Raw genomic sequence first — 13203 nt, 5'->3', positions numbered from 1 at the left:
ACTTAAGACCTAGGGACACATACAGACTGAAAGTGAAGGGATGGAAAAGGATATTCCATGCAAATGGAAATCAAAAGAAAGCTGGAGTAGCAATACTCATGTCAGACTAAATTGATCAAGGGATCAATTCAAGAAGAAGATATAACAATTATAAATGTTTATGCACCCAACATAGGAGCACCTCCATACATAAGTCAAAGGCTAACAACCATGAAAGGGAAAATCGACAGTAACACAGTAATAGTGGAGGACTTATTAATTCCCCACTCATACCAATGGACAGATCATCCAAACAGAAAATAAATAAGGAAACACAAGCTTTAAATGACACAGTAGACCAGATATATTTAATTGATATTTATAGAACATTCCACACGAATATGGCAGAATACACTTTCTTCTCAAGTGCACATGGAACATTCTTCAGGATAGATCACATCTTGGGTCACAAATCAAGCATCGGAAAATTTAAGAAAACTGAAATCGTATCAAGCATCTTTTCTGACCTCAGTGCTATGAGATTGGAAATCAATTACAGGAAAAAAACTGTAAAAAACACAAGTACATGGAAGCTAAACAGTGTGCTACTAAATAACCAAGAGATCGCTGAAGGAATCAAAGAAGAAATTAAAAAATACTTAGAAACAATGACAACGAAAACATGATGACCCAAAACCTATGGGATGCAGCAAGAGCCATTCTAAGAGGGAAGTTTATAGCAATTCAGTCTCACCTCAAGAAACAAGAAAAATCTCAAATAAAGAATCTAACCATACACCTAAAGCAACTAGAGAAAGAAGAACAAAGAAAACCCAAAGTCAGTAGAATGAAAGAAATCATAAAGATCAGAGCAGAAATAAATTAGATAGAAACGAAGAAAACAATAGCAAAGAGCACATGGTGTTTTAAGGAGATATTTGCAACACGAGCTCACTGCAATAGCAACAGGAGAGGCTACAAAATTATGGCAGTAGTATAGCATGTACTACAGTTAATTTTACGTAGTTATGATTTAATACTGCATCTTTACATTATCTCAACCGTGAATAGTGCCATGTATGGTCTTTAAGTGTTTGTGCACATAAGTTTTGATAAACTTTAACTTTTTTGATAGATTTGTGTATATTTTGTGGTAGTAGATGATAAAACAGACTAGTATCTACATATATTTTATACATTCATGATATACTTAACTTTTTCTTAATTTTTTTGATATTTTTAGGCTACATGGTTTGAGTTTTTTCAAATTGTCACAAATGTCAAGAAAGTTTTCCAATATAGTTATTGAAAAAAATCCAGGTATAGGTGGACCTGTGCAGTTCAAACCTATGTTGTTCAAGGGTCAACTGTATCTGTATTTCACCCTCCATGTTTTCAATGGAGTTCCACTAGGTATGCAATCTTAGTTTGATGTTCTATTGTCTTAGAATTTTAAAGATATTATTCCACTGTCTTCTGGCTTCCACTGCTGCTATTGAGGGATCTGCCATCAGTTTGCTACTGGGTTCTTTATATTTTCTCTCTGACTTGTTTTAATATATTTTTTCTCTTTACTATCCCGAAGTTTTCTTATAATTTGTCTAAATATGGATTTAAATTTATTTATTTATTCTTCTGGGCAGTTACTGCACTTTTTGAACCTGATTTATAATCTTACTTCAGTTCTGGAAGACTCTCAGCCATTCTCTCTTTGTATATTTCATCTCCTTCTTTCTTTCTTTGCTGCTGGATATTGATTAGATTATGTTAGACTTTTTCACTCTATCCGCCATGCTTTTGAACCTTCTTTGGTTTATTTTTTGTGATCTTTTTGTCTATTTGTGCTGCATCCTGAATGTCTTCAAATTTACCTTTGAGTTTGGAAATTCTCTGTTCAGCTGTGTCTAATTTACCATTGATTTCATGCATATATTTTTAAAATTTCAAGTATTATATTTTCTTAAAGTTTTAGTTTTTCAAAATTTATTTATTTTAGTTACTCTCTTCTTATATTTTAAATATTCTTTTTTATATCTTTAAACATATTAAATACACTTATTTTATAATCTGAGCTTGATAATTTCGGTGGATAAAATCTTTGTAGATCTGATTTCTTCTGGTTCTTGTTTGTGTGTGTGTGTGTGTGTGTGTGTGTGTGTGTGTTTTATGGTATTATTCTATGGACTCTGAGCTTATATTCCTCAGAAAGTTATTTAATGGGATTTTTATAGTCTGAAAAAAATGTGCATTCCTCCAAATAGGATTTATGTTTGTTTTTGATGGATGTTTGGTGACACTACTGATGTAGGAAATTAAGTAATTAGGTTGATGTTTTTTGGATCACAAAGATAGTGTTAGAACTCAGGCTAGAAGTATATATGGTGACTGGTGATGGTTATGAAATATCAGAGGAGACCAATGGCCAGGTTGAGAAATGTTAAGTTTCTTTTTTGTCCCTTGCTGAAAGGAACATTTATTTCTATTTTACTCTTCCATAGGCCTTTAGAGTCTACTTTATGCAGACATCTCCTATTAGACAGCTCTAGGCAGCTTGAGGCTTGTTTCCTTTCCCCTTTCCAAACTGAGGCTCAAGGTCACTGGGTTAACTTGATGACCTCAGGATGAAAACCTTCTTCGTAGCTCTGCTCACCTTTCTAGATTCCAGTGTTCACTTCTTTTTTTCCTGCCCTGAAGAGTCCTTATTGCTTGCCATGGCAGTGATGGATTTTAAAAGATTTTAAAAATATGTTATTCAGTATTTTTGGTTATTGTCAGTGGGAGAGCTGCTCACAGTACCTGTTCCACCGTACTGTTTGAAATGAAGTCCAGTTATTCCCATATTTAAAGATGAGGAAATTCAAGTTTAGAGAGGCCACATGTCTGCTCCAGGTCATGGGACTTGAAGGTGTCAAGGTGGAGGATAGTAGATCCCATCCCAATTGCCCTTGTTATTTCCTGGCCTTCTGAAGACTTTAATGATCAGTTAAAAGGAGTACACATAATAAAGATTCAAATAGAGAAATTGTTTTCTAAAAGATTTTAAAGCATTTTTCCTATTTGGAAAGGTACTCACAAATTGTTAAACAATCTTCTATTAAGAAAACAGAGTAAGCATTAATATCTTTTGATTTAGAGGCTGACATAACAGGAATTCACAACCAGCTAAGGATAGTGCATGAAATTTTTCCAAGTCAGTTTTGGGAAGTTTGAAAGTAGCTTGTAATTTTCAAATAATTGAGACAAAAATCTTAAAAATAGTGCACAATGATCATTATGTAATTTGATATTCCCACTTGGAAAGCAAGAATCAAATTATGCAGGTATATTTTCAAAACAGCAAACAAATTGGCAGATTTTAAAAATAAAGCTTTGTGACTTTGGGGAGCACTTCATACTGAAGAATGTGTTAGATGACTCCTTTAGTAAATTTCTAGACTTAAGGCCAACTTTTCTTTCCTTAGGTAATTGTATGAACACTAATCAGAGCATATGAGGTGAGGAAAAAGAGACAGCCAATTCCACGTCCCTGATGTCTGGGTGCCAGTTGGTATGGTAGCTACTTTTGGTGTAACCCTATAATATGAAAGGCAATTATAGGATAATTTGAGATGGAAACAGGTGAAGCTCAAATAATTTCAGGTTGGGAAGAGATGAGCACATGGCAGCTATTCCAAGCATCCCTGCCACAGTTACTGTAGTGTTTGGACAGGCATGTCTCCTAATGTGATTTTTGTTATGCTCAGGTTAAAGACTTGGGTTTTAGATCAACAATGTGCAAATTTGGTTTATCACCTGTGTTCAAAAAAGAGATGACAGAATTCTAGCAGGAGATCTTCAGTGTTTGCCAAGAGCACCAGGAGAAACATTATTCTGTTTAGGTCTCTCATAGAACAAAAACTCTGACTAGAAATGTGACATTATTTGTATTAGTGACTAAGGAATGGTTAACATTCCAAGAATACTCTTGAAACAGCACTCTTCATGTGTATGTGTCTTTCTGTGCTTACATATTTAAAGTAAGTTTGCTTTCCATTTGGTGGTTTTAACCCATCCAGGACTTTGTGATTTTGTAGTAAATGTACTCAAAGCAAATGAATCACAGAGAAGTACTCAGTGCTGATCCCACCCAGCTGGTTCTGTAATCACTGGCACCACAAAGGATGGGAAACAAATCGTATAGCCCGATTTGTCCTTGTCAGAAGCACAACAATGCTTAGAACTAAAACCCAAAGTTATACATGACTAAAAAGAGCAACTTGTCAAGCGTTTCACTGGCACAAATTGAGATGAAATGAGGTCCCGGGCTCTTGAGGTCACTTTGCAACAGGAAGAATTCATTATCTAACTATACACAGAGGAAAATGCCTCATAATTGTATTTGCTTGTAAAGGGTGAGTGCCCACACATAAAGCCAAAGTGGCAGAGGTCACTTACAAGAAATAAATTACATAAAAGCAAAGACTCAAGTGTCCCTTGGCTGATAGCCTCTTGCTTCTTTCTCCCATTCAGGGCTGCTTTGGGGCATATTGCTCAATGTATTGAAGGAAATACTTGGGGAGGTCTTTGTTGTTTATGCAAAAATCACTTGCACAGATCCTGCTAATTTGTCTACTGAAAACACAATGTAGTCTTATATGTCTCTCCTCCTTGGGTGGGGGGAGTTTATTCCCCATCCTTCCCCATATTCCATTTTTATTCTGAAATGCACATTTTCTCTTAAGACATTTTATGGTATTCTCTCCATTATGGGGAGAAGGTGCAGCCTTCTCATTGGGTGGTTACTGATGGGGTATTGGTTTCAGTTTAGAAAGTGGAGAGAAAGGAAGTGCCCATTGAACACATCAAATGTGAGGAGTTTTTCAACATATTCACAAGTAACTTGGAACACAGGAGTCATTGCTATATTTTCTGTTGGGCAGAGCAGGGAAGATAACAACAAAAATCAAAGACATTTTAAATGAAAAAGAAAAATAGCATGGCTAAAGAGGATGGATTTAAACAAGGATGGGACAAGGAAGTGGATGTAGAGATCAATTCCCTTAATCTCTTCCCATACTTCAACCCTCCCCAAACTCAGACATCAGGAGGGAAGGACTGGAGAGGCTCACATGTCAAGTCCAGTGGCCATTTTTCATTCCTGCCCATTTTCTCTCATCCAATCAAGTCTCTTAGTCTTTTACGTCTCTTTTAAAAGTTATTTTCTAATAACGTGGCCTCTCATTCATTCTCTTTCTCACTTTTTTTAATGGCTACCACCACTGATAGATATTGTGTTGAACCTGTAGATCATGTTGGGTAGTATGGACATCTTAACTATATTATGTCTTCCAATACATGAACATGGATGTTTTTCCATTTGTTTTTGACCTTTTAAAATTCTTTCAGCCGTGTCTTTTCGTGGTTCTCAGGTGTTGTTATAGGTAACTGCTGCATGTACGTCTTACAATTTTTCTTGAGTGGTGGGTGACTTTGGACATGATGGTGGTGCCCTCCATTGAGATACAGGATACATGAAGAGAAGCAGTATGTAGGGCATGGGGGAAGCCATGAGCCAGTGCTGGCTCTGTTGAGTTTTAAATACTAGTGTGGCATCTACAAAATGTATTGATGCTTAGATGCAGAGATGTGGAGCTAGACATCAATGATGGATAAAACTGAAAGAATGGGTGAAGATGCTTAGGGAATGTATATACAGAGAGGGAGAAAAAAAATCTGTTCTTTCATCCCCATTCTCCCCAATAATAAACCACCTAAGTGAGACAGTATTCCCAACCTGCTAACCCTACTTCTACTTTGAGTGCATGCTACAGCAACCAACAGGAAAGGGGGAAACATTAAAAGGAAAATTCAGACAAATAGTACTAAGTGTCCAGGGAGCAAAAGTGTGGATACCTGATTACTGCTTCCTTTCAGCTGCCTGAAAACTGTATTTAACAACTATGCTTTATCCAGTAAGAGCTCCCTCCAAGGGCTTGTAAGTCATATGATTCTTTTCTCATTTCCCCTGACAGAAATAACTTTGGTCTTGAAAGCTTGGGGAGGAAGAGACTTAGTTCCATTTCTCCTTGTCCAACCACTTTCTCATTATTCTCTCTGGATTCCAGTTCAATTGACAAACCCAAATGACTTCACTAAGGACTTTTTTTTTCTTGTCCAATAGAACCCAATCTCCTTTGGATGCCATGTAAGACATTTAAAAGTGGCATAGATTTTCTCTAGTCTAGAATGATTTAAATGTGATTTGGCATTGAAGGGGACTGGACTGGGTGGACAAACAGTTCTGTCATTCAGTCAGAGAAGTGAGACGACAGTAAAGGGAGTGAGTCCCTTCAGCTTCCTCCAGCCCCTCCTCCCAAGGAACTGGTAGACTTTCTCAATTCCTTAGTATTTCTGGGTCCAATTTTCAACCCTTTTTCTTTATTTTCTTATGATTTAGATGTGATGTAGATGTGAAGGGGATGGAAGAGATATGATTATGGAATATTTAATTTTATGTCTAATTGTTAGTAGAATGTAACTTCCATGAGGGCAGGGGCCTTGCCTGTTTTGTTCACAACTTCATCTGCAGTGCTGAGAACAGTGCCTAGCATGCAGTAGTCACTCACTAGAGAGTTACTGCAGTAATTTTATGGTCAGGCCATGTATTGGATATGTGTTCATTTTTGGTTTGGAAAATATGGTAACTGTGACCATGTGGATTTGCATTAAACACAATTACTAACACATTTTAATAATTTATTTTATAGTTACTTTGATGGTTTTCCTAATACCTTAGTTTACTATTTGATCTTGGGTTTGCCATTGGATACTGCTATCAGATGTGAAAATGTAGCAATGTCTTTTTGGCAAGTTTGATTTAGACTTTGCATTAATTGTTACTTATCTGCTCTACAAAGAGACCTTGATAACTGACAATTGTATTCAAGTCCTGAAAGAACTCAGAGAGCTGGCGATTAGGGGTACCTTCTAGCTGTCACTTTGATTTTGTTGGGATTGTACTTCAATGCTTTGCCTAGGAGCACTAGGAGAGAGACAGTTTTCCTTTACAGGCTCCCTGTAGAAAAACTTCACGAGAGTGGGAAAATAAAAGGCACCTACTGACTTACTTTTCATCTGGAATTAATGCAATCAGAAAAATCTAAAGAAGGTAGATAAAGTATGTTTTCATTTCAATGAGATCAAGATTTTAAAAGACTTTGAGCTACTAATCCCTCTCCCTTCTTTCTGTTACTTTTTCCTTTCTCTTCAATTCAATGTATGCATCAAAGCTACATCTCAGACATGACCAGAACAATCAGAAGCAAGGTGAAAATGCACTGCATGATGATTGAACACCATTACTTCACAGAACAGCACAGATCTAAGATGGGGTTCGTAGTAGTGCCCCATCCTGATTACAAACACGCCAGGAAGTAGAATGAAAGGCATCAGCTTGGATTATCCTGAGGCTCCTCAGCAGCCATGGAACTTGGTATACTCTTTAATGAGAGGTAAAAACCATTAAAGAAAGTCGGGTGCCAGAAAATGGAGGGGACATGACTGTTTTCTCTGTGGTCAAGATCAGTTTCCATTTATCCTCTCATGGTTTCTGGAAATGACTTTGCATTGACAACTGAGACTATTGCACCTGGGGGCGGCTGGGGGAGTGGGAAAATGCCCGAGGGTTAGGTTCTCTGACTTGCTAATTAGGTTAAATTTAGACAGTGTGATGTGTTTGTAAGTGAAATGCTGTGACCGTAGAAGAGGTAACTACGAACCCCACAGCAGAAGCAGAAAGAAAACAAAATCAAAACAAGGTATATTGGGGAACTCACAATTGTTTAAATCAACATCAGGCAGTTTTTGCCTTCTATATTGTGGAAATTGGGCTCACTATTTAAATTGAGGATACCAACAGAGTGGAAGAAAATACTAACTTGGAAAATGTTTTAGCTTGTGTATTACGGAAAGTGAGCTTTTAGAAATTTAGCTTCTTAGATTGGGTGGACAATCTCTCACCAAATTTTAAAATGGTCAGTTTTAAGCTGGGATATCTAAAGAGGGAGCTTGCTCTGTGGACTTTAGTTTCTCCCCTTCTGGGGTTCAGGAAATCTTAAGTTCTTACTGACTTGGCATGCCACGGAAAATACTTTGAAAAAGGGGATAGATGGAATTAGGGGAGATTCTATTAATATGAGATCTACTCCCAAAGACAGAGGCTGCATGCCTCTCCCTTGTTTAGTTAAAATTCCGTGTGGCAGTTTGGAGGCAAAAATCTTTACCTGAACCATCTACCTAATGAAAAGTCAGGTCTAGATAAGAGGGTTTGTGTAGATTGTGGTAGGAGTCTTGGGTAATGAAGGAGTAATGGCTCACAGTGCAAGGCAGTGGAGCAGAGCAGTTAGGAGCTCAGGCTCGGGACCATTCTGCTTGGATTTGGGTCCCCACTGTGGGTCCTTGGGCCCTGAGCAAGTTACTTAATGTCCCAGTTTGGATTTTCTAGGGCATAGACTCTGAGATGAGTTAAGCATACAAGTTACTTACTCTGGAGTGTTATTGGTCTAACACCTGAGGAAAGGAGGGGACAGAAGCAGGACCGGGCAGAGAGACAAGTCAGGCAGCCATGTCACAGAGCTCTGGAGCCAGTATGGCCCTACAGAATTGTCTCGAGCAGGGCAGAGATATCCTCACAGTGGTCAGTCATTGGAGGTGGGTCACCCTGAGCGGGGGAGTGACTTTAGTAAAGGCAGCTCTGCTGCTGAGGCATCCTTGAAGGGCTGGGAGTGGAAAGCTCTCTGCCAGCAGCTGGGGCAACGGTCCTTCAGGGAAGGGAGATCTGGGTGACATCAGTGTCCATGACACTTAGCTTCTCTGGGCCTCTGTTTCCTAAGAATATTTATTTAAGAATTAAATGAGATGACACAAGTGCTTAGAACTTGGCTCATGTGGAGTAAATAATTGATTATTGCTGTGTACCAGGTAGAATTTAAATAATTAGTCCAGAGTCTCCCAGGTGGTAACGTAAGAAAGACCTCCCTAGCCACAGCTGGCTGGACTCCCCTTCCTCCTTACTGGACAACAGTACTTCCCCTGTCCCTTTCCTCCCCCTCTCCTTTCCTGCTACAGAGTTCTCTCCTCCCACCCATAGCCCCTTTCTCTGGCTTGCCACTTGTCTCTAGTGATGGGCTAGGGCATCTAGTTGGGGCAGGAGAGCTGGAAGGAAGGAGGAGAGGTAAAAACTCTGGATGGCTCTCTGACTCCAGACTCATGGCCCTCTGCCTCTCTCTCCCACATTTCAGTCCCCATTCCCATCCCCCCAGGCTCCATTCTTTGTATGTCGTGCGCCATCCTAGGTCCAGAGTGCAATGCTAGAATATTCTTTTTGGGGTAAGATGTTAGTGCTTTCATCTGAAACTTAGATGAATCTTAACTCTAGTTATTTTTGTATTAAAAGATACATATTGTAGACCTTCTATGGGAAAATCTTTTCCTAGTGCCTCAGACTGACATATGAATGAATGATTAATAAGTTGAGCTGCCTATATATTCTTCCTTCTTGAGTTACAAGTTGAATAGCCAATGAGATTTTTTTTCTTACGATTTCTTCCATCATAAATGCATTGATGCACAACATTGTAAAGCAACTATACTCCAATAAAAATTAAAAAAATAACACTGCAAATGAAAAAAAATAAATGCATTGATGGGAAAACATTTGTAGATAAATTACTATATGCATAGTATTCTAGGGAATACAGTGAAGTACAACAATCTGTGTTTTCAAAAAACTTACAGGCTAGTTCAGGGTTGTATTACACAATAAAAATTGGGGCTGAATTTTTAGAAGATTCTGTTTATGTGATACTTAATTCCTCTGGGTTTGCAGCACAAACTTAAAAGTGAAAAATTTTAATTGTTGATGTTAAATGCAGGTAAATGATCTGTATACATTATACAGATGAGAGAGAGAAATAGGAATGTAAATAATTTGTAATAACTAAGCACTCAACCCAATGATGAAATCTATCAGCTGTCCTCAGTCCTACCAAAGCTCTCTCTTCATGACTTTCAGGTTCTCATTCACCCGAGGGTCATAGCAAGTAGAAGGCCAAATTTCTACAGCCTCTTTTCTTCTTCTTCTTTCTTTGTCTACAGCCACCCTCTCACTTATTTCTCCCCAGGGGAGGAAGAATGAGAATTTCATTGGTGATGTTGAAGGAGAAAATGGGCATGGACATTCCATTCTTTCTTTTCTTTATAGGGGAAGGCATGCTCATAAATGCCTCAGTTCTCCTACCAGAGGGAATCCTGTCCTGGTGCAGTACTTCCTAGAACTCAGTGAATAAGTCTAGTTATGGAATTCAGGGTTGTGAAGCCCACTGACCCACAAATATAAATCACATTTTACAATATCAGCTTAACTCAATCAGTAAGATGTTGATACTGTGTTTGGATTCCATCTGTCTTATTCTTATCGAATTCCCAATTTGAACTTGATTGGTTCAAAACCCAGGTGAGAATTAGGCATGTCATTTATCAATCTCCACTTAATCCTAAAGGCCAGGTGTTAGAGTTTCCTAAGGCATTAACCCCAGACTCAGACCACTCCATGCTAGATGGATCAACATTTATTTAACAATGCTGTGTGTGTGTGTGTGTCTATGTGTGTGTTTCTTCCAAAGAGAAACTCTTGGGAGACAGGAATTAGGTAGGAACTGCTAACATGAGTAGAACTTCCTCAATTCACCTGAACAAATTGTTATTAAGCTCCTGAGATGGGCTAGATGGTGCATGAAGCCCAGAGGACATAGACGTTAACAGGACATGCCCAAAGAACTTTGGATCCTACAAAAAGTAGTGGCATACCAGAGATAAACCCACAGACCTATGGTCAACTAATCTATGACAAAGGAGGCAAGGATATACAATGGAGAAAAGACAGTCTCTTTAGTAAGTGGTGCTGGGAAAACTGGACAGCTACTTGTAAAAGAATGAAATTAGAACACTCCCTAACACCATACACAAAAATAATTGCATTTTTTAGGTCTCAAAATGCATTAGAGACCTAAATGTAAGACCGGACACTATAAAACTCTTAGAGGAAAACATAGGAAGAACAGTCTTTGACATAAGTCACAGCAAGATCTTTTTTGATCCACCTCCTAGAGTAATGGAAATAAAAACAAAAATAAACAAATGGGACCTAGTGAAACTTCAAAGCTTTTGCACAGCAAAGGAAACCATAAACAAGATGAAAAGACAACCCTCAGAATGGGAGAAAATATTTGCAGACGAATCAACAGACAAAGGATTAATCTCCTAAATATATAAACAGCTCATGCAGCTCAATATTAAAAAAAAACCCAATCCAAAAATGGGCAGAAGACCTAAATAGACATTTCTCCAAAGAAGACGTACAGATGGCTAAGAAGCACATGAAAAGCTGCTCAACATCAATCACTAATTATTAGAGAAATGCAAATCAAAACTGCAATGAGGTATCACCTCACACCAGTTAGAATGGGCATCATTGGAAAGTCTACAGACAACAAATGCTGGAGAGGGTGTGGAGAAAAGGGAACCCTCTTGCACTGTTGGTGGAAATGTAAATTGATACAGCCACTATGGAGAACAGTATGGAGGTTCCTTAAAAAACTAAAAATAGAATTACCCTATGATCCAGCAATCCCACTACTGGGCATATACCCAGAGAAAACCATAATTCAAAAGGACACATGCACTCCAATGTTCATTGCAACACTATTTACAATAGCCAGGTCATGGAAGCAACCTAAATGCCCATTGACAGACGAATGGATAAAGAAGATATGGTACATGTATACAATGGAATATTACTCAGCCATAAAAAGGAATGAAACTGGGTTATTTGTTGAGACGTGGATGGATCTAGAGACTGTCAGTCATACAGAGTGAAGTAAGTCAGAAAGAGAAAAACAAATATCGTATATTAACGCATATATGTGGAACCTAGAAAAATGGTACAGATGAACCGGTTTGCAGGGCAGAAATAGAGACACAGACGTAGAGAACAAACGTATGGACACCAAGGGGGGAAAGCTGCGGGGGGTGGGGGTGGTGGTGTGATGAATTGGGCGATTGGGATTGACATGTATACACTGATGTGTATAAAATTGATGACTAATAAGGACCTGCTGTTTAAAAAAATAAATAAAATTCAAAAATTAAAAAAAAAAGTAGTGGCATAGAGGAGTAGATGGAGGGTCAACCAGGGGTCAGGGTGGAAGAGTGGTTATTCTTTTTCTCTATTTATAATACTGTTACTGCATAAGCAGCACTTGGATTAGGCTGTGGGTTCAATTGTCACCCTGGTGACAAGACTAGTGAAAAGTAGTGTGATATTCCTCCTCCCATGCCAAGTTTTGCATAGTGGATCTAATAATCATATTGCTTACGTACAGCAGTATAGATGAGATAAAGAATATGTGCCTTGGAACTTGCCTGACTAGGTTCAACTCCTTGCTTTCTAGCTGTGTAACGATGGGTAAGTTACTTACCTCGTCTGTGTCTCTGATTCCACACATGAGAAGCAAGGACGATAATAGTAACTGCATCATAGTGTTATGGTGAGGACAAAGTTAGCTAATACAGGCAGAGTGCTGAGAACTGTGCCTGTCATAGACGGGTTCTCATAATAGGTTAACTCCTGTTGTTATTAGTTGTTATCAAGAATGTGTATGTGTGTCGAGAAGTTAGCTAAACTACTCTGTGATACTGCTGGCCATCCACTAACACTTGGGGCCCAAAAGTTCCAGGGGTGATCCCGAAAGATGTGGGGGAAATCCCAGGGTGTCTGTCCACTGTTACGTGAGACCTTGTGGTGGCCGTCCTTGATGACTGGGGGCTGCCAAGAGATCTGGAGAACAATGGTCTCTAATGGTTCTGCTATTGTATCAAAGTGAGACTTTCGTAATTGGTTAAGCGAGCTTTCTAGAAGGAATTGGTATTTCTCTTGTGCCTTTGAGATGTAAATGATCTACCTCTGCTCTCTGGAACTTTAATTTTATGTGATCTCTAAGAGTAAAAGAGAAAAAAAAAGAGCTTTTAGGTAAACTCTATAGAAATAATTATGTTTTGGGAATGTCTATCTAATATAGTCTCTCCAGATTTTGGTAACTTGAAACTAAACTAAAGTTGAAAGAAGAGAATTCATGGGTCGTTTCGAATAGGATAAAATATTGGAACATTAATTGCTGAGCGGGTCTC

Source organism: Eschrichtius robustus, chromosome 2, assembly GCF_028021215.1.
Source record: "Eschrichtius robustus isolate mEscRob2 chromosome 2, mEscRob2.pri, whole genome shotgun sequence".
NCBI lineage: Eukaryota > Metazoa > Chordata > Mammalia > Artiodactyla > Eschrichtiidae > Eschrichtius > Eschrichtius robustus.
The sequence above is the reverse complement of the archived record's forward strand: the minus strand, read 5'-3'. Positions refer to the sequence as shown.